Genomic DNA, 23,623 nt, shown 5'->3' with positions numbered 1-23,623 from the left:
TCATTTCAAGAAGGTGCTGATCAATTCAATTCTAAGCTTTGCTCTAAGACTGCATAATACACTGTTGCTGATATAAGATTATTTTCATAAATTATTGCACCTTTTCCTTTTTTTCTGTTCTCATTATTCCAAAGAAAAAACACAAGTTACACTTTTGCATATCCTGATTAATACCTAAAATGGGGCACATTTTAAGAAAAAGAAACAGACAAGGAAAAAATAGAGATAAATTGACAGAAAGAAGGCTAAAAGGAAGAGGGAAGAAAAGTGATGAAAAAAGTAGAGAGGAGAAAGAATAGTGAAGGGCAAAGATGAAGAAAATTAACAATTAAAGTAGTAGAATCTGGTGAACAGGGAGGAAGGATGGGACAGAAAGTGGAACTTTGCAAACACTGCTAATGTGGAGCAAAGTACTAAAAGAAATGGCAAAGAAAATATGAACACTTCAGTATTTAAAAATAAATAATATTTTTAATGCTTCTCGTAAATGTGAAAGCAAAAGGAAATGTTTCAGGAGGTAGAAACCTAGAGGAATACAGAAAGAACAGAGGAAAAAATGAAACAGAAGGTAAAAAGAAAGAGATTCTAAAAGAGTCACTTGATATCCACTAGAGGAAATGCTAGAGAATGAAAAATTAGAAATGAAAAGCTAGAAAAGCATTTAATTTTTTGTTTACTATTATCATTACATTTTGTCTTTTTAACTTTTTATTATTGTAAATGAATAGTATCAACAATACCAGTATTGCATACTGTACATCATTCTCTAGGTTATATTACATATATAAATCTGGAACAGTATTGGATGAAAATGCACCCAAAAGGGAAAGCACACATAAAAGTCAAAGATAAGCTATAACTTGACAATGTGCACAAAAAATCTTCTCTTCCAAATTATATACTTTAGCTTTCCAGTGCCAACTTTAAATTATGTTTATCTTTCTTGTGCATTTTCAGACTTGTTAAATAGAATCACAAACCAATTCATACTTTTGCTATTTATCTGGAGGAGAATCATCTCTTGTTGCAAGTAAGTCTGTGAAGGTGGCAGAGTACACAACCTCACATTTGGACAGGAGCAGACGACCTGCTCCATAGACAGACGGTCCCTTCAGACCTACACCCATGTGGGCCATCCCTACATCATCTGAAGAGTTGCTTTTCTCACTTGAACATTACATCTTTCAGTATATTCTCTACTCTCTCATCTCTGGGAATTCAGTTATGTCCTCCAGGAAAAAAATCTTAAAGGAGAAAAAGAGTGAAGAATCAGTAGCCTTCACACCGGAAAGAAAAATAAAAGATTCCCTTGCAATATTTATGCTTGGCCTTTGCCTGCTCTAACTAAAGTTTGCTGTCTTCAAAAGCAGGAAGTCTGTTGCAGGATCGGCTGCTTGCCAGATTTGTCTAGGCCTCATGGGCCTGAGATTTACTGTTTTTAATCTTTTTTCCGATGGGCATTCTAAATACCTGTTTCATGCAATGTTTAATTTCAGCACAGCAGGTAATAGTGTATCAAAAAATGGGAATAAGCTGCCTGTTTCCTTGTATGATGAAATGCTTAAAACACAGCTAGGTTTTGACTGCATTTAGTCCTTTATTCCCTTAACAGTCAGTGCCTGTTCCTTTTAAAAATGGTACTTTTGGTCAATTCCCTTGACTATTTCTGAGATAATGTCCTGTAGCCCATCTTCCTCACTAGGAATGTGAAATTCTACATCTATATTCATCTGGATACTTTTTGAACTGAGACTTGTACACAACAGAAAAGTCTGGGGCTGCTTCCTGTTAACAAAATAGCAGCCTGAGAACATCAAAGGAAAGCAATCTCTGAATCTTTCTACACAGATGTTGATGACCCAGAGAAATTATCTTCAAAACCATCAGCAACACCATAACCAATACCACTGTGAATGTGTACATATTGTAAAGAAATGTTTGATCCCTAGTGCTCAATGAAGAATTTATTTTAGTGGCTATAATTTGTGAAGTTAGTGTAACAATATTCAAGTAATGCTCAGTACAATTTTTTAAAAGGACAGTAATTGTTTTTCAGGACACCAGAAAGATAAGTCAAAAGAATTGACCACACAGTTATATAACTTACACACACACACACACACACACACACACATCTCAAAAGAGAAGGAAAAACCAGATATTTTTATATAGGATAAAAGTAAGTCATTTGTGCTAGAAAATTAAGTCATGCAAAAATGAGAAGTTTCCTCAGGTTAAAAGAAAAACTGTGTCAGTTATTAGGTATTTATTAAGTATGCGTACGTAACTGACTCAGTGTGAAATGCTTTCCCTATGAAATGTGTAGTTCTCTGTAATGAAAGCTACAATGAAGTCAGTAACACTTCCTCAACTCCTACTCCCACTGGCCTCCTCACTTTGTCCATTTCAATAACAGCAAATAAATAGATAAATTTCAAAATATATGAATTAATCTTTAAGAGATAAAGCATAGCACTAAATAGGCTGGACCAAACTCAGGAACAAAAGAGAGAAATTATGAAGAAAAAAGGGCTCAGATAAAATGTCTTGTCTCCTTCAATCTATTCTCCAAATTGCAACCAGAAGGTTCATCTACAAATCCAATCTGGTAACAATAGTGATAATAAATCAAATTTGATCATGATATTGATATTGATAATAATGTTGATCAGTATACACATAATTGATTGCTCAGTGTATGTCAGGCATTATCACGAACACTCCGTACCGGACTTTACCAAATCCTATCTGTACCACATTGAAATGGCTTCAATGACTTTCCATCACCTGCAGGATAAGTTCAAACCTTAACAGAATACATGGAACCTTGCTTTATCTAACAGCTCTCTTAACTTTTTCAGTGTAATTTCCCGCTGTGTTATATTCCATGTGCTCAGCCATCAAGGACACCCTTCAGTTCTTCTGGGATACTGCTCTCCTTGTCTTGAAACTGGTCCTATTTATTTTGAAGGTCTCAACTCCTATATCACTCCCTCTGAAGAGCTCTCCCTGACCTGACACCCGCTGGTGAGCTGTCTCTCCTTCGTCCTCAGAGCACCTGTGCTTGCTGCCACCAGGGCCCTTATTATCACGAATTATAATTTCCTGTCTCCATATTCTTATTCAGACCACAAATTTTATAATGGACAGAGACATTCAATGATAAAGCTTACAGATTGTTCTCAGTAAATATTTACAGAATTAGTGAATTGATGAATAAACACATATCCTGATGTATTGCTTTAAAGGACAAGGAAATAGAGTGATGCTCTTTGTCTATAATAGAATCCTACCTGCCAAGTTCAGTCTTTGTGGTGCCCATGTTAGGTAAAATTCTCCCAGAGAACAGTTGCACATTTTTCCCTGTAGTCTAACACAGTGGTCCCCAAAATGGGCTGTACAGGATGATCCTTTGTTATGCAGAAAGCATTATAATATTCATGTATAATAAAAATTATGTAAAAAATAAACCTTATGAATATTTTTTGTATGGACTGACATTTTGCCCACCCTGATGCATATGACAGACAGCTCTGAATGGGGCCATAAGCTCTAGGTCCTGAAGGCAGGGAGTGCAAGCACACACAACACGCAGTTACTGCAGGTTACCTACACACATCAAATGAACTTTTGGGCTGTGTTACATAACTTTAGTTAGCCGTGCTTCACAAGGTAGACACCTTATGTTTTAAAATTGCTGCAAAACTACAGATTGAAGTTCATATAGACTGCAAAAAGCTATACAGATCAGAGATGATACCAGTAATGTAAGCACTAGTTGGCACATCTACTATTCCTACCGTGAGTGTTCCCATAGCCACATTACTAACTAAAATAGGACAATATAAGTTTATATGATATGAGTCAACCAAACTAGTCAAAATAATTTTAAAGGACTAGTACATTCATTGTAACCTATGATTAAATTATGGTCCAAGTCTTAGGCACTGAGATATTAACTGATGATAACAACATATATATATATATATAATTTGTAAAGGAATACAGGTGGGTGCATGTTCAAAGGATTTTCTAAGTCAAGGGGTGTTCAATCTGAAGAGCTTAAGGAACAGCAGTCCTGGAGTAGTGAACGCCTCCCTTCTTCCCCATTCTGCTTTCTCCATTGTCTCACAGCACTCTCAAAGACTGAAGCTTACTGTTCCTTTCAAGGACCTGCTTCTGTAGTGCTGCCCAGTTCCTGTGTATTTCTCACCCAGGCCAACCCTCTGCTGATGTAGGAGTCAAGCCACTAACTCAACAGAAAGCAAGCTTTTTAGCCAGAGCTATATGACCATACAGAAACATTTCCATCAGATATTCCCTTACTATCTTTGTCACTAAAAGTACAGACTAGCAATTGCTAAATACAAAGAAATATAAGAGGCCGGGGATTTAGCTCAGTGGTTCCGCCGCCTGCCTCGCCAGCACAAGGATCTGAGTTCCATCCCCGATACCAAAAAAAGAAAAAAAAAGAAATATAAGCCATGGTCCTATCTGGGAGGAATGGCTTTAAAAAGTTAGTGTTCAAACTAGTGAATAGCTACAAAAGATTGACTCATGTCACTAGTGCTTAAGTCTTCCTTCTTTCTCCTGACACCAAGACCAGTAAGCTGACCCCTGCACAACCTCACACATGGAGCAGAGCGTGGGCCCATGAGCAAAACCCTGTCTGTGTCTCCCATTCCAATGCTTGTTATTGCCATTGCATGGTTTTCACACATTTTATAATGTTTTTTTAAAATACCAAAGCATGTTTCAAAATTTCACAAAGGCCAATACCATCAATAAATAACGCTTTTACATTTTGTTGGATTGAAACTGCAAAAGCTATCAATACACCAGCTTTTGATGATTTTATTAGAAATCCTAGAAATGGACCAGTTATCTTGAAGAACAGAAGCATTCTTTGAGAGTTGTCCTCGAAGATATTTTTAAGACCCCCTGTCCTAAAATTTGACATATTAATGGTCTCCTCTTCAGCCCTACATTCTTTGCTATGAAAGTGTTTCAATGAATTCACTCACCATTGTCCTTGTTGGTTGGAAATGAATGTTTATTGATCACAAGTATTGATCTACTACTTTAGATAAAAACAATACTTTTCAAAGTACACTCAAAAGAGTTGAAGGACTAAAGTAAAAATGTAACCGAGGCTGGTTGCTAAGTGACAGATCACAGCTGATTTTGCTGCCACATAACTTACTGTGATGCTGCTTACGGGATCTCCAGAATCGGCCCTCACTGAACTCTGCGTATGGATGAACGATTGATGTGGGTTTGAATATTTTGTTAGATTCAGCTTTCAATCCATTTTACATAGCTGACTTACATAAAAGATGAGTCCTACTAAAAATTCTCCAGGAAGAATGCAGCAATTATGAATTGAAGTGATCCCTGGGATTTTGGTTCATCTATTAAGGCTAATTCCTGCTTTGTTTAGAATCACAGAGCCAAAATCAAGCCTGCCTCATTTGGGGAGTATTTTTCCAAATGAAATATCTTTTTTCTGTCTGTATCAGAAGTTAAAGAAAAAAAACTACTGGTTAAAACCCTGCAAAGGTCCAGGCAAAGAGAATAGCCAGGTGTCTGTGAGCAGAGAGAAACTACAGAAGATTTGTCTCTTGAGAACTGTAACATTTGAACTTTATATCCTGACCCGCCTTAATTCAAACTCATTTATTCAGCTCATTATAACTAACTAAAATATATATTTTTAACATTTGCAAGGGATTAGATTAAAGCTTATAGAAATGGCAGTGGACATAACAGTGATATAATGCCTTGCCCATCAGATTCTGGGACATGAATTCATGATCTCTTTGTCCACATAAGAGCAGGGTTTGATGATGTAAAATGACAGCTGTTTTCATCTAGCTTTGCTTCCCAGTCAGTCTATTTCATACAACAGTCCATCATTAGAGATCATTACTGTATTACCATTGTTAAGAAGGAAGAATAAAGCCTACGCCTCTGTCTTTCTTAGATATAATAAGTCTTATGGAAAAAGAGTACCCTAAAGGCCCTTCGCTTCTAAAAATGATTAAACTTCATTCAAATCACAGCCTGTAACCCACTTCTGGGCATAGTATCAAAGTCAGCTCCATAGGTGTGATCTAAGACGGTATACTATTCCTGCCTCAGGTTTTGCACAAGCATAGTTTGCATGCATTATCCTCAAAGAACAGATTGCCTTTTACCAAAATCCTATGCATTTTGGCACTTTGTAAGTGTCTTAAATGGCATTAACTGTAAAACATTTCTTTTTACATAATTATGGCTTTGTTTTGAGTGTGTGCTAAGATGGTTGTAAAAGTTTTAAATGTGAAGGGCTTCAAGAATAAGAGAAAAATCTTTGAGCAAAACGACAAGCCTGTTGTTAACAATTAAAGTTAAAAATTTCCTGACAGTCATTCAAAACTTAAAAAAAATAAAAACGCTATATGGTTATTTTAATAATTGTTCCATAAATTATACCATTATTGAAAATGTATAGAAAATACAAGTTGTAATGATTGCAAAACACCTGGAGAATTAGAGCTATTGTTTTCTGGGGCATATTTATGTAGCAATAAGACAATCCTTGTCAATAACTGATAAAAATAAATGCAGAAAAACCTGGTGTTCACTCTAATAATGAAAAATCCTTCCTGGTACTCAGAAAAGGTCTTTGCCTCAGGCATTTACTCAGATTCCTGAACCTACCATCCTTGCCATGAATGTGTTAATTGACATGCTTGTATAAATTTTAGTAAAGCCATAATATTTTTGCATGGCAACTATTAAAAATATTTTTCCTCTTAATTTCACCAGGGAGACTGAGACTCTGAATTTTCCCCCTTGCAGGAGGGAATAATTTAGATTTTCTTCCATCCCTGTCAGAAGTTGAACAGACGAACAAAACAGATTCTTCAGAGACAATTTTACACAGAGTTACATCCATCCAATTCAATTATAAATTAAATTGACTAACGAACCATAGCTCATTATGGGAATCAATTACTCAGAACTGTCTTTGGACCAAAAATGTGGAAAATAAAAAATAATGGTCATACTTCAATATACCAGATTGTCAACGTTTGAGAGCTGTTTTTCTCTAGCTTGGCATAGTCCAACGCCAAAAAGAAATGATAATCATTTGTTTTACTGCTCCTAGAGATGTTCTTATTTTATGAAGACTAGTTAATTCTTGGGTTTTGATCTCTTTGGGATGAGTACCTCAGGCTTTTCTGCTATGACAGGCCAACCCTGGAGTCATGTAATCACATGGGGATCTTTCAGATCAACTTATGCAAATGTGTTATTAAAAGGAGCCCCGTTTTAGCCTCTAGTGCCACCCAAGCAATAAAAGTCAAAAAATCTTGGGAGGTCAGGTTAGAAGCATTTTATTAATAAAATGAATCTAGTAACAGAATGAGGGAGGCCACAACTCTCTGGTGTATTTTCAGTCCAATTGTTTGGTAAAAGTAAATCCATCGAGGACCCAATGGCTGCCTTATTTACCGAGCAGTGCTGGCTGATAAAGGAACAGTGTTAGAGCAATGACACTCTAAATCTCCTTTTGAGGTCCATAGCTTAGAAATTTCCATCTGGTACAGTGAATAAAAATTGTATATTCTATGCATTTATCTTTATTTGATTCTCACAGCAACAGTATGGAGTAGGCACTTTGAACATATGTAGGTATAAAGTTGGCAAGTATGAACACATACCTACCCCTGTAGGGATGCTTCATTCCATGGTGTGGAAGTCTATTGCCCACTTTAGCACATCACTTAAGATGGTCAAAGAACTGGGCTAAGACATTTTTTTCAGGGAATTGTATTACTGAAGATGCCTTAGTTTTGCTTTTCCTCTTATACTTTCTATTTACTCATGCTTGGAAAATAGAAAAAGTAAATATTTCTAAATCATGCACTCACCTGAAGAACTGAGATATGTGCAAAAATTACTTGCATGGGGCCAGGGATTTAGCTCAGCGATTCCGCCGCCTGCCTCGCAAGCACAAGTTCCCGAGTTCGATCCCTAGTACCAAAAAAAAAAATTACTTGCATGTATATTTTTCTTATCCAGTGAAGCCAAAAGGAAATTTTTCACTCAGGAAAAGCTGCACTATAGACAAAAACAAGTTAATCCACATAAATATACAATTCTGCATCATTTTACTTAGAAACTCACATTTTAAAAACATCCATTTGTTGAGATGGATTGGATCTGACTTTGTTACACTAAAACTTTGTTTTAAAATATCAAGCAAAAGGGAAAAGTGGCTGGAAAATTTCAAATGTGTTTTTGGCTCATATAGTGAGGAAGAGGACAGTATCTTCCTAATTTATTTACTTTTTTACCATTATAACAAGAGAGAAGAATAACTGCATTTCCCATATGTTCAGCTAAAAGGAAAGAGGGAAGAATGGATCAGGAACAAAAAATATGAGTACTTAATAAGCAGTCTCTTGAAAGAATCATTTCAGTAAATAGGGCTGAGTTCAGGAACTCAGGTTCAGGGCTCAGAACTAAAAGTCAAAGATTTCATAATGTGCTTTGAATTGAATAATATAAAGAGGGTTTGATTGTTTTCTACATTAAATAAACAAAACTTCACTCATGTTTTAATGGCTTTGCTTTTGTCAACAGCTCATGACTTGGGATCGGGCCTGGTTTCAAGTCCTGGTTCTTACTATAATGGAAGAAATGGGTAAGTCAACTTCTCTAAGTTGGAATTTTCTATCCTTAAAACTGAAATAATAATCACACTTCCTTTCTAATGCTTTTAAGAGAATCAAGTAAGTTCAGGCATGCAAAGTACTTAGCACGATGCCCAGTTGCATAGATGCATGGTTGCTCTTTTTATTTTATAATTCCAGAACATGCAATAGCACAATGTCAAATTCTGCTCCATTCTCAGGTATTTAATTACTGAGAAACACATAGTGCAGCTGTCTTCTTTCAGTACCCTCACTCTATGAATACCTCCAATGCCACCCAGTTCTTGACCACATCCCCAAGCCAAACAGCACTGAGGCCAGCCCTCAAGCACGGCTGTCACAGAAAATGACTGCTAACTGAATGATAGCTGCCCTATAAGCAGTAAACACTCAGGCCCAGTAAATCAGGTAAACATATCTGATCACTTGTCAGAATTTGAAAAGTATGTTTCTTAAAGGCCTCAAACATGGTCTAAGTGCATTACATAAATATTTTGCTCTTGAGTCCACATTAGGCTGAATATTAGTGTTATCAGAAGTAAATACCTTTCCCTTTACTCCTTCATGTAGTGATAGGCAAAGAATCCAAGTTTAAGAGGCTGAAATCAGACTTGCATTATGTTGCAGTAGTACTTGGCAAAGCCTTCTGCTGTTTTAATTTTAACCAATTAGAAGAGCCAGTCTTTTATTTCAGAAATGTATTAAAAGATATCACATTCAAAGGCTGGACATGCCTGCAATTAATTACTGGTGTCTGGCTAAAGGTCTACCATTAGCTATTGCCATGACAACCTTTAGAAGGCCTTGGCCCACCTGTTGCAAGATAGACACAGCATTAGGCAGTTGGTTCCTGCATTTGGCCTCCTTCTGGCCTATGGGGAATTCGTACTAATTAGAATTAGTTGTCCTTCTGTAGTCCAGCTCCTGACACAAATTGCATTCTGTAGCTTTTTGTTCCACTTGAGTTCACAGACAAAATAGCCCATGCCATGTTTGAAATGAAGCAAGGCAATATAAAAGGATTTTATGTAATCGGCTAATATACTTTAACATTTTAACTAATATCTTCCATGTTGGTTTCTTGGAAGGAGTTTATTTATGTACTTCTCCTTTTACTCAATAATTGTTAATGATCATACAGGATGTAATTTTAATATGGCCTGTTCAAGTGTTATTAACCCATTGTCAGGCTCAAATGCATATAGGACAAAACAAATGACCTTTAAAAATGATAGTTTGCAATGACCCCATGGTGAGAGTAAAGAAAAATACAAACAACAGAGAAAACAAAAGGACACTTTCTCACATCTCACTAGAGAAAAACTATTGAAAGCGAGAGCCCTTGGAGGGAAGCACCAGAATGAACTAAAAAAGCGAGAAAGTAAGAAAATTATTAGGCTGTTAGCATGGGTAGCTTCGCCAGGAAATGCTGTCCACAGACTGTGAACAAGATTCAGCTCCAAGACCCGCCAAGGAGACTTGAGAGTGAAACCCTCCTCACCATTCCCTGGTAGGTAGGACTGACCCTAAGATAAGTTCTCAGGATAATATCAAAATGAACTGTGACACTGGAAATGCTTTGTCTTATGCTGCATCTTATTATGTAGAGGATACAAACACTTTGGCAATGAAGCAAGATACTCTAAAACTTAACGTCTATATGGTCTTTATAGTCTCACCATGGGGTCGTTTTCATTATTTCTATAATCACTAAAGCCCCCAAACACCAAGAAAAATCAGTGATCTAAAGAATTCCTGTAAATTTTTCACACAGATGAAGGAGACTGGAAGCCTCAGTCTGCACAAGGCAGTTACTTGTACACTGGAAATAGGGCTGGGGCCTTTCCTACCTAAGCAGCTAAGTTGCCAAGAAAAGGTGATATAAATGGTCTTATTTGTTTTTACTGAATTTCTGTCTATACACGAATTTTTTCTTTAAAAAGTGCCTTAATCTTCCTACAAACAAATAATTTCATTTTTTTTAAAGAGACACAGAAAGAACTAAGAGAGTGTTCCTTTCACCATTGATGTGTTCTTAGTTGGGAGATTACTGCAAAACCACCATTTACTTGCTCATGAAAAAGAGGATGTAAGTAAATGTAAGTTGTTTTAAAATAAAATCTATACACATCCTAAATTCATTCTCCAAGCTTCCATATCAACTTTATGTTGTTCAGAATGGGATTGAGGCCAAGAATAAGCATCTCTCTTCCTTTCTCTGACTTTGAATCTGAATTCTGAAATGATAAGAGGTACTTTAAAATTCTTAAAATAGATGGATTTAGAAATGTCTGAGCCAAGGTAGAGTCTAGTTACTCATAGATAAGCCAGAACAGCCTTCGTGAGTGTATTAAATGTAAAATGTATAAAATGTGCAAAATGTGCAAGAAAAATCCCTAAAAAGTCCAAGGAAATTTTAAAGTCTCATTTTAACTGTGAAAATTACCTACTTTTTCAATCTTTTATGTAGTGCTGTAAAATATTATAGAGCTACTCAAAAACAACAAGAAAACCATTCTTCAGAAAACAAGAACATTCCAGATGAAAATGCCAATGTGTTTATCAAGGAGCAGGCCTCACAGTCTCTCAGCATTGGGCAATTTAAAATTTATTTGTTTGTTTGTAAAACTCTCCTGTGCTTTGAGCCACTAGAGAGAAAGCAAAAGAAGTTGTTACTTGGGCATCCATAACAGATACCATCAGTAATAATCACATAAATGAAAGCTAACCACAAAACACAGCACAAACCACATTACATCTCCACTTGAGCAGATGAGCTCACTGACTTGCCGGCATGAACAAGCCCAGCAATCTGCAGAAATCCCCCACCAGCTTGCCAGATATAAGACTGGCAGCCCTGAATAGTGTCTATCTTAGTGTTTCAGGGAGCCTTTTGACTCCTTTCCTCCTTGCCCTACTCCCAAACATAGGTGAGGTGCACTTTAACCAATCACAACAACTTCTCAGATTTTGCTCACAGGATTCCAGGGTTCTGGAAAACTCTTAATATGAAACAAAAAGGGAAGGATGAGACTCCCTGTGATTGGCAGGCAGTTCCAAGGCCTGATGTCTCTCCATATAGTTGATCTTTTTGATATGACCTTTATTCTCATTTCTTTACTTTTAAGTCACCAAAGCATTTCTCTGAAAAAAATCACACTGCAAAAGACCTCAGAGCAAGTGTAAAGGAAAGAATAAAATAATTTATCAAAATTGTATGAATTTGTAATTCATAATAGGAAAGAGGTAATTTAAGGAGATAGTTTTCTACCAAATGACACTGCTGTCAAAATAAATGTGGGGAAGATAATTACAGTAATTAACAAAATAGTTAATTTTACTTTGTCATGAGATAAAGTTCAGTTTGGTTTCTGATTAGGAGAAGATCAATACCAAATACCTTTCCTTCATAGTTGTTGATGATTATAAATTTAGACTATCAGTTTCTTAACTATAGACTTATACTGGGAAGACAAGGTATCAACATTCAGATGTTTCAACTACAACTCTCAGCTCTTTTGTCCCAATCTCCAGTCTGTAGTGCTCTCATCTGCCTAGAAAAGACCTACATTATCTTCTACTAAACCAAACACAACAGTGTGAGGCCCCAGAATATATTTTCCAGATGAAGGTGTTCCCTTTCTAGCTAAAAAAATAATGTTTCTTAAAGAGCAACCTGGCTCGAGTTCCATTTAGTTTTGATCATGCACGAAGAACACGAGCCAGCGAATGAAATTCCTCTAACAAACAAGCCTTAGGAGTGAACACTCCAAGTCAGTGGTGTATAATCATTCAGCCAGTTGAGGGACTGGTGTTTCTTAAGACTTTTAAGCTTTAAGATGGCGGGGGGGGTACATGTACACATATCTGTCAGTTGGGGAACTCTTGGCATCAGTATAGCCTGCAGTGAGGGTCCAAAAACATTATAAATGGGGCAGAAGAAAATACTCAAGCTGCATTTCTTTAGTAATTGGAGCAATTAGATAACCTTGCTCTTGGATGCTTATAGCATTCCTCATTAAGTCTATGTTTATGAATATTTTGTGCCAACTATACCTTAAAATTACAAGATAAATGAAAGACTTTAGTGAGTTTGGTTGAGAAGTAAGACCTGTACGTGACTGTGAAGTCTTATGGCCCTCCAATAGACTGAGGTTGAGTCTGCACATCACTACTATCTAGGTGACTATGTATAAATTACAGCAAATTTCTTGTTTTCAAGACATGGGGGCATATTCATAGGTGACCAAAGGATCTTTGAAGATCTAATACTCAATGAGTTCATGATTTTTACCAAGTAGATAACTCTAAGAAGGGCAAAGGGTAGACAATGTTTTACCATATAATAAAAGGATAAGCTTTCTAGTCAGCAGTACATACAGCCTTTTATTTGTTTATTTAGGTGAAAGGAAAAAAGTAAAGATTCATTTGTAGAAGTCACTGTAAATCAGTTAGCTATTGTCACATAACAAAGCACACCAAAACTCAATGGCTCCAAACAAAAAGCATGTATTATTTTTTTACAAGTTTACAGATCAGTTATATAGTTGGCTGATCTAGGCTAGGCTCAGCATATCCTAGTGGGACTACTTGCTTATTTGCATTCAGCTGGTCAGTTGGTTGAAGGGTAATGGCTTAGGATAGCCTTACTTACATCTGTGGTACCTGGCTATCTGTGAGCCGGAGAGACAAGGGTAGCCAAGTCATGGGACTCTCATGATCATCTATGACAGAGCAGACTTATTCTTTCTTGAGGCTCAAAACTGCCACCATCACTTTTGCCATGTTGTATTGGTCAGAATAAGTCATAAGGCCAGCCCAGATTCTAAGAGTGAGGAAATGGGATTCTTCTTTATTTTATTTATTTATTTTTTTGGTACCACTGATCAAACTCAGGACCTTGCGCTTGCAGAGCAGGGGTCGGCACCACTGAGCTAAATCCCTGGCCCTTGAGATTCTTCTTATTGCAAGGAGCTGCAAATTCATATGGCATAGGCCATGGCTGCAGGGAGGAGAAAAGAATTATGGCTTTTATGCAATCAATTCTTTCATAAACAATGTTCTAATGGACTGCTATGTGCAGGCATGTCTTTAGCTGTGAGGATACAGAGAGAATCAAGCCCAATTGTCTTCACGAAAACTGTACCTTAGAGTAAGAGGAGGAAGCAGACACAGCTAATGACATCATGATGGGGAGAGCATACAAGACCTAAATGTGCAATAACTTCTGCTTAAGGGGCTGAGCAAAAGCTTCCCAAAGGTGGCAATATTTGAGCCAGATGTTGTTCAGGACCCTATGCTAGTACCTTATCTGGTTCCTGGATTATGGGAAGTTCAAAATATATACGTGCTTGATAAAGAATGAAGAATGAGAAGAAGGGCATAAAGAGAATGAAAAGTACCAGCATAAGGTATGAAATAAGGACTTTAAAAGTTAACCTTCAAGAACACTTGTTTTTTACCAAACATTTTTTGAGTGGTCACTACCTGCAAGACACTAAGGATGCGGAATATAAACCATTGAGGGAGCTGGAGGAAGTACATATCTGAATTTCTGCTCTCCATGCTGGCAGAGAATATACATACACACCTCCTTCAATTCCCAGTGTCCTCTTCACATGAACATTGGCACAGCTACCCCCCTCCATGCGATGGCCTCCAGTGGGATGTGAGTTCACTGCATCTGCTGAGCCATTCACATGAGCAAGCTCCATCTTCAAGACATGCTGGCCCAGTAGATCCCTAGTCATCTCATCAGAAGCTCTCATTTGTATCCCTCTTCAAAGTAAAGTGCTTAAAAAGGGTACAATATATAACACCTGTTGTTGGACTTATGGGCTATTTTGGAATACAATCTGGGCTTTATGAAAACCATATTTATGTCCTGAGACATGTACAAGCCCAGCATAGTTTTTGTAGTTCTTCTAAACATGATCTTCCAAATGGTGTCAAGAGGATCAAGTCCCATTCTTTTAGACCTAATACAAAAAGAAAAACAACAATGAAAAAACACCCAAATAGATCTACTCCATACTTTTAGGGTTAGTGGTCAAAAGTTTAACAGTGTAAGATTTTTGTAGACTATTTAGCTAATTCAAGGATCTTTGTCATAAGATTTGAATTTTCTCCATGTTTAATACCCAACTGAAGTGGTAAGCTTATTAATCCTTATTAAATATACTCAAAGGTACCCATGGAAGCACAAATAGAATAAACTGATTGAAAGTATGCGATGTGGCTAAGTTTGCCTGCTTGAATTGTTAGGCTTGTCTTGTCTTCTTTTAAAGGCTACAGACAAACTGATTGGAGAAAAATAAATAAAGAAAAAAATAAAGGCTACAGCCAAAAAAAAGTTAATTTCCATGAACTAAAATATAGCCCTTTATTCTTTCTACTTGATTTTGTAATACTAAATAGATATGCACGATATTCAAATAATAAACAACCAGTAGGCTACAGGTACCAACCAATCAGAATAAGCACAGAGAGAGTCCAGACGTGCCTGTCATTAAGCTTTAGTTGTTGGGTGACAGGGAGTTTTGAAAGGGACACTGTGGTAACCAGGACAGTGTGAGTAAGGGAAATGCTTTGAGGTCTTCTGGATTCTGCTTTTGACGAAGCATCACAATTGGGACGGTGCCACAGGGACGTGTACTTCTGTGTCCCTTACTTCTCTGGTTATGGCCAATCACGGACAAGCTATATTTTAAGATTGCTAATTTCTCAAAGTGGGGGACAGCGCTAGTATTGTTCATGTAAAAATTAATAAATATCCTTTGTATTTCTTTCAAGTAACACCAACAACCTCTCGTTTTTCGCATAAAGAAGAAACTATACATTTTGAAGGAATTGGGCAGGTAAGGAATGATTACATGAAATTAGCTTGTTCTGTGTGTGCCAGAAGCAAACACACTGCCAAGCAAATGTAAAACCAGATCCTGCACTGGAGCTGACAACACCCGCAACCCCTGCTCCTCTTCCCATCTCTCCCCCGCATCCCTGGATCTTCTCAGCACCGCTGTCGTTAACTCGTTCTTGGGCTGGACGGAGACTTGAGCTTTGGCAGCAGTACTGTTGTCAGGAATTCCTGCAAAGCAGATCCAGTCTGGTGTAGGCACTGGGCTTCATTTTCATGTTTTTGTTTTTCTGGTCTTTAAAGGCAAATTCTTTACAGATGCAGTAAGACTAGAGCTTGATAAACAGAACAAATGCTATTTTAAACAGCATAATGATAATAATTTAATCAAATGTGATTTGCTTTTACTAACTTTACTGGCTCTTTCATTTTGAAAAGTGGCCATGTGAATGGTTTGCCTTTTGTATTTAATGAGGGAAGAGATAAATTATTGTAGGAGCAGAGGACTAATAATGACTCTCATTCCCACACTGTTTCATAGAACAGTCAGCCCACACTGCCATTACAACTGACTGCCCTGAAACTCAGCCATCTTGATAAAGCCATAGGTGACACTGGGCCTGTTCCTTCTGCTGAACCTTGAGATACAGTCTCCATCAGTCAGAGCAACGCTAACATTTACATGGTGCCTAAAAATTTGCAAACTCTTTCACCAACATGCATTCCTTTTGACCTTTTTCCTCCCATTTCACAGATCCTGTGAGTACAACTAACTTAAAACATAAGTAAAGGTTAACACTAGACCCGAAGCCTTCCACAGTTAAACTCCCTCCTCTACACCATAACATGTAGTGCATTAACCTAACTAGCTCAGGCAGTTACATTACATGGCAGTCCATGCTGTGATTCTGAAAAGAACAGAATCATGCTCATTCCTAAATTCTACTTTCTCATACCACAGGCCATCTTAAAAAGAAAACATGGCTAAACAACAACTCACCATTAAATCTGCAAACCTCCTGGGTGAACAGATTTTGCCAGGATATTGAGTAGGAATGATTCAAATGAGAAAACTTCATGCACTCACACCTAAGGGACCCTTTGTACTTTTACGGGGTTGTGACCACAGAAGTGCCTACTGCTACCTCCTCTGACAAGAATATTATTTCCAAACAGTGTACAAATGCAGGACTGGGCCATCAGCATTTGTGAGTTTAAAACATTTCATTCTGCTGGAACTTAAAGCTCATGGATCAATTGTCCATGTTTTATATCTGCCTTTTTTAATCTAAGACTAACTTTATCAAACACGAACTTCTAAACTAATTTAATGATCTGAATTCCAGACTCTGAAGCCACATACTAAATCAAACAGGCCATGGATTGGTAAAATATGAGTGATAAAGTCAGAACACAGTCTTGATTCTCTAAAACTGATACTAAACAAAGAAGAGTGGCAGGGAATGGGCTGGGGTAGAGGTAGAGAATAAAAGGAGGCATAAGTTGTAATAAATTCTGCCCACCCACCTACTCCTTGAGCCCCCTAAAAACTGCTTTGAAAAAGAAAAAAGTGACTAGTAAGTTTATTTATGCTTTTTAAAAAGCACTGTCAATCCCAATTTATCAGTTACTGTCTTGTGACAATTTATTCATTGTTCACTGTTAGAAGCCAGAAGTTACATAGAAATGCATGATTGGTGATAGCTTCTCTATTTCAATATGGTATAATAGAGATAACACAGTGCCCAAAAGCTCTGCAGCCGACTTTTTGTCTGCTTTGTCTTTTTTCATTACTCTATCAGAATCTTCATTTAATATAATCCAAAAAAGCAAGGTAATTGCTTCACTTATCGGTTATCATCGCTCTCGCATACTTATCGTGTCAAAATTATTTATGTGGATAGGCCAGGTTGATCTTGCTGCATTCAGAAGCTTAAAATTTGAATAACTGTTCTGCCAGTTAGGTTATCAAAATTGCAGCATAAGCAATGAGCTTCTGTTTCTGGATGTTGGAGTGGGGAAAAGGAATCTCCTCCTGGATGTGCTGGGTGGGTAGGGGGAACTGGGCTGGGGAGGGTCTCAGAACCAGCTCTTGGTGAAAGGACAGAAGAAATGAAGAGAAAAACTGAAGATTCATCATGTAGATCTATGACAAAATAAAAAACAAATGCAGGCAATTGGATCCTGCCGTTCAGTGTTATTTTTCCTCAACAATGTCCTCAGAATGAGCAATGCAATTACTCTGAAAGGCAAGATGAACATCTCATCCTTGGTCCTCCTCATTCCTCCCTCCCCTTTCACAACTCTCCATAGATGAATGTTTCAGTATGCATTTTTCTGCTTGTTAATCATTTGTCAATTGTTAAGGCATTTTGTCGCTTTAAAGACATATTAAGCTACCATGAAATGTGGCAGGTTTTCAGTCTCTAAGCAAATATTTATTTCTACAAAATAATTTTGGTAGATAAGCCTTGTTTTGAGGTATCTCAGTCTCCTCTCTCTCTCTCTCTCTCTTTCCCCATCACACATGTTGATGACAAATATAGATTACCTTAGAGTTTTATTCATTTGCAGCTCAACATTAGAGACTGCAAATTTACTAATAGAAAATGGTTACATAAATATAAAGTTTAGTTCTTGCCAATTTTTACAAGATCTCTTGCTAAAAGTCTGAGAATCAATGGAAATTTTCTCTCCCCATCCTTCAAGAGCCACTAACCCACTCAAATGTCCTATATTGGAATAGAAAGCATTTGTGAAAGTCTCCCCAGTACAATGGGCCCTCCTCATAGCCAGCCCTCTATGGTCATAACCACTCAAGCCATGTTTGGAGCTGATGAATGATATTCTTGCGATTGTCATAAAATCATCTTGAGCTATGTAAGTGGTACTTTGTAATGTATTTCTCACTCTCTCAATGTGGTTGTTGATACTTTTTAAGATACTGCCACACTACTACCTAGACTCTAATCTCAATAAAATATTTATTGGGACCAATTGTCAATTTATTTCCTAACATACAATTCGTCCTTTGTTGGAGTTTTAATTTCCCACTTACAGTAGTTTGCCATGGTGCTGGAACCATATGAAAGAGCACAAAGTTCATAACTGTGTTTTGATTCTGTTAAGAATCTAACACCGTGTGAATAGATTTGAAGAAAGGTCAGCACCTAGGGAAATGGCCAATATACCAGTGGCTAAGAGAGTGGCTGGTGTATAATATGCACTGAAATGTATTACATGAATTAATACATGAAGGAAGGAATAGACTTTGTTCTAAACGTCAGCCTTCAAAATGCCACTCATCATTCAACAAACATCAAGCACCTACCAGCTAACAGGCCTTGTCTGGGGCCTCTCCCACTTCTTAGTCCTTTATATGCTGCTCCCTTATCACACAGCACATTGCTTTATGGCTCCAGTAACACTGATACATTTTACCTTGTGTTGTTGCTCTACACAACACATGTATTCTGTCTTGTGCTATGATTTTAAAGTTTAAGTCAGAGATTGTGTCTATATACTTTATTACCTCCATAATGACTGATAAAGTGCCTTGTACACATTAAGCATAAGTAAATAACTAGTAAAAGGAGGAACGGATTACTTAACATTATAGGCAGCTTTAGAACCAAGCTGTCAGTATAGGGCTTCTACCTCAAGCACACCTTGCTCCTTTAGCTATTTGTACAGTCCATGTTTCCAACCTCACTCTTTATGATGTGTCTACATACACTGAAATCTGACTGATGCATGCAGGTGGAAATGTTAATGAAAACCTATTCAATGCTGTCTTTTAAGAGATGAGACAAGTAAATTATTTACACTGAAGTTCAGCTTGCCTTTAATGCAAGTTCACTACATTGTTTATTTGTTAATTTACTTGTTCAGCAAATAGGTTTTGACCATGGGCCGAGCACTGTGCAGCTGCTAAGACTGAGGGGTAAAAAATACTTTCTCTGCCCTTGAAGGGTTTGGAGTCTACAGAGGGAGAAATAACCATAAACAAATAATTATACAGTTTAAATCTGTATTTGCTACTTGCTAGTTATGTGGCCTTGAGCAATTCAGGTAGCTTCTCAGGACCTCAGCTTCATCAACTGGGTAAATAAGATTGAGGTTGTGCCCCTGTGATGTACTTGTTACTTCACAGTGCAGTGACCTGGAGGAAAAGACACTCAACAAGCACTGGTTGTATCTGGCTGTATACAACACCCAAAGAACACAAAAGACTGAAATCAATTCAAAATGTGAGTCAAGAAATCTTTCCCAAAGTTCAGACTAAGATGGAGAATTTGCAAGATAAGGAAGGAAAAGAAATAGATTCCAAAGAATCATTAGATACAAAGGCCAGAAAATTTGAAGGATCCCATCAAATCGTGAATCAATATATACATTAATTACTAGCTGGGGACTCAACTAGTTAATTCTCCCCCGAATCATTCCACGATTGCTTTCCCCAATTCACATTTGCAAGGGCCTATTTTCCTTCTTAATGAGAATACCTTGTATCAGTGCCTGTTTTGGTTTATTAGGGTTAATTTTATTTTAAATTCTAGACCAAGGCAACCACCACCATATTTGTCATATTCGCAGGTTTTTAATATACATCCTTCATATATATTAAGGAAGAAACTAACATCTAAATAATGACTATGAACATTTTCAATTTAATATTACCCTCTTGTGTTATTTGGAGGATCCAGATAACAGCATATATTGGGCAAAAGTGGAGAAATGTGGCCAAAATACAGGTGCCTTAAATTATCTAGATACTTAACAAGCTATGGATGCTAATTAAGTGGTTATAATAAATAAAATAAATTAAAAGCCCATATTTTCCTTTAAAAACTCTTATTCAGTTTTGGATACTGCATGTTCTGTTGATATAATATATGAGTACACTTTTCCTCTACTCATTATTGCCATTTCTGTCTAAGACTGTCTAAAACATATCTGGGTTAAGGTAATCAGTATGCACTGCTTTTTTTCTCTACTTAAAAGGTCATTCATTCTCAAACAATTTTTTATTGCCTTTTAAAGATAGTTACTTCACTGGCTCTTTCCCAGTGACCTGAGGTCTTGCCAGTCTTCCACAGATCTTCACCTGTTATCATTCTTGGCTCTGTGACTACATCAATTATTTTCTTGGCAAATCCAAGGTAGAAGTGGTCAAGCCCAACTAACATAAAAATATGTAATGCCCCAAAGTGAATTCTAAGCCAGTTCAAATTGTGCTTTAACTTTGATTTTTATCATATCCCTCTTTAGTTACGCACATCACTATAGTTACTTTGTTTTGTGATCATGCTCTTCTATACACATATGAATCTGCCAAGAGGCTCAGGGAACAATTTAGAGTCATCCAAAGCCCTTAACACTATTAAATCCTACTTGATCCATGAAGAATAATTATCAAGGTCTGGGAGCTTGCACGGGAATTTACCTATTTACAGTTAGGTCTATCTATTTGTGAACAGCAGACAAGTTTTAGCCAAATTCAGATAATCCTTTAGAGGCATTCTAAAATAGCTATGTATAGTTTCCTAGTTCCCTGCATTTGCCTCCTCTGTATTTTAAATTAACTTTGAAATAAAAATTCACGTGCAAAAATACATAAATCCTTGAAAGGATTTTTAAAAACCATTTTAAAAACAGGAGAAAGATGATAATATTAGCAGACTAGAAAGTTTGATGAAATCTTAGAAGATAGAAGTCAGGTTGGATTATATTGTTAGATGAAGTCTAACAGGGTAAAATAGAACCCAGCACAGGGTGGGGGTGTGGTGTAGAGGTGAGAGTCATTTTCCTTCAAAGGTCTCTGAGTGTCCAAGCACGTACAGCAGAAGAGGCTAAGGGGCAGCAACAAGGGTCTGTAACAAGAAGTCCATTCTCAGAAATCTAGGCTAAGTAGTCCCTATTTCCCCTCTATATATGGAGTATTTGGCTTATTTGGCAGTTGTGGTGCTTCAAGCCTGTTCCTGTGCTAGAAAGATAAAGTCACTTATCAGTAGAACTTGCCTTTTGACACAGAGCTGAAAGCAGCCCTCCTATTTAGACTAGTGACTTTGGGCTAAAATGGTCCACTTAACCTCAAAGGCCATGCCAACTCTGTATATTTATGCACAAAAATCAGTGACCAACCAAGACTACCAAGCATTGAAGAGAAATCACATAGAATTAAAAAGACCAACATGAATAAATATAAAAACTAACCTTAGAAGAAAGAGTGATAATGTAAGGAATAAAAGAGAACATTAAAAATGTCCAATCAGTATCAAAATTCAAGAATATAATGTATTTGTGATATAAAAATAAACCTCTGAATTTTAAAAAATGCATGCATTAAAACTTGAAAAGCAATAATGTATAGCATAACTATACAAAAAGGTTCTATATCTATCTGTATATGGGTATTTGAAGATGATAAAACAATGAAAGACCTGATATAATCAAAGAAATAACAAAAGAAAATAGATAAATGATTTTTCCACAGGAAAACAGTAGTAATCCAATCACTGGTAGACCCCACCAAATGTCAACTTGAAAAATATATTCTAAATACATAGTTGTAAAAGAAGAGAAAAGCCATAAAAACTTTCAGAAAAGAAAGCAGTTAGGCCAGGCATTTAGCTCAGTGGTACCACGCCTGCCTTACAAGCACAAGGTCCTGAGTTCAATCCCTGGTACCACAAAAAAAAAAAAAAAAAGAAAAGAAAAAGTAAAAATGCAGTTATACTACTATTAAAGAAATGAGCATCAGATTAACATCAATTTTTTAACAGCACAGGTTACTAAAATAATTTTAAGCACAGAATTTTAGATTAAGTATCATTGTAAAGTTTAAGAAAAATAAAGGAATTTTTCTGTATAAAAAAATCAGAAAGTTGTCTTCTTGTTTATTTTTTCCAAGAAAAGTGTGGATATACAGTAGTCTAGTAATATGAAGAATAATTCAAGAGAGAGGAAGAAAAAGAATTTAAGCAGTTTAAACTTACCCTGCAGATAAACTGAAAGAAATCTTAGATTTAATAGTAGACCAAGAAAGTAATGAGTTCAAATAAAAGTAAATTAAAGGACTTTATAAAAATTAATTTATATTCATTGAAGGGTAATGTGGATGAGAATAGAGAAGTAAAACAAACTCAAGGTGAAATATAAGTCAAAGTAAATGCAATATTATTCGGAGCAACTGTTGATATATATGAGTATATAGTATATTTTATATAAAACATGTATTTGCATATGTTTTTTACTTTAGCGTTTGGTACAGTAAGAGATTATGGTGTTCTCACCATATGTCTAACCATACCACATGTTCCAGAAAGTAATATTCATGTACTTACAATGTTTAAATATTACTTCAAATTTTTCTATTTTTAAATCAAACTATAGACAATGTTTGAAAGATTCACTTATGGCTGCAAAACTCAAATGCAAATGGTACAAACATAATATAAATATGTAAGTGTAAAGTATTGTAATAATGCTTACATGTAAATTTCTTTAAACTCCAGAAATGTGTTTTGTTTGTTTGTTTGTTTGTTTGAGACAGGCTCTCACTACGTAGTTCAGTCTGGCTTTGAACTCACTATGTATTCCAGGCTGGCCTCGAACTCACAGCGATCCTCCTGCTTCAGCCTACCCAGTGCTGGGATTACAGGCATGCACCACCATGACTGGAAAAACCCCCAAAATTGGGCTGGAGATTTAGCTCAGTGGTTCTTCCACCTGCCTCGCAAGCGGAAGGTCCAGAGTTAGATCCTTGGTTCCAAAAAATACCAAAAAAAAAAACCCCAAATATGTAAATGTAATAATTCAGGTGGCAGAAGTCAGTAGGGAGGAAGAAAAGAGGAACGCAAGTGTAGGTGAGCTGGTTTTTCTCCTCTCAACTAGCATGGGGAAAACAAGGTCTAGCTAAAGCCACTGACTATAAAACATAAGTATAATGTTAAGTAATAAAAAAAAAAAAAAATTAAGGTAACAACAAAAACCCCCCGACAATCTGATTTTAGAGGGAAGAGAGAAAAGGGGAAAAATATTAAGTGCATCAAATTTCTCA

General features: G+C 36.7%; 1 long non-coding RNA gene across 1 annotated transcript in view; it reads right to left on the bottom strand.

Moving 5' to 3' along the window:
- The window catches only part of LOC110348405 (uncharacterized), a 77,302-nt gene that overhangs the window by 4,053 nt on the left and 49,626 nt on the right, over positions 1 to 23,623 (bottom strand). Inside the window, exons 2-3 of the long non-coding RNA XR_002393620.2 lie at positions 14,296 to 14,683; positions 7,920 to 8,022 (exon numbers count right to left, since the gene is read on the bottom strand). This is a non-coding gene — a long non-coding RNA (uncharacterized LOC110348405). The remainder of the gene's footprint in view (positions 1 to 7,919; positions 8,023 to 14,295; positions 14,684 to 23,623) is intronic.

This window comes from Heterocephalus glaber, unplaced genomic scaffold (assembly GCF_053883595.1).
Source record: "Heterocephalus glaber isolate CG9 unplaced genomic scaffold, H.glaber_assembly_v1.0 deba00001442, whole genome shotgun sequence".
Classification (NCBI taxonomy): domain Eukaryota; kingdom Metazoa; phylum Chordata; class Mammalia; order Rodentia; family Bathyergidae; genus Heterocephalus; species Heterocephalus glaber.
This window is presented reverse-complemented; position numbering and strand designations above follow the sequence as displayed.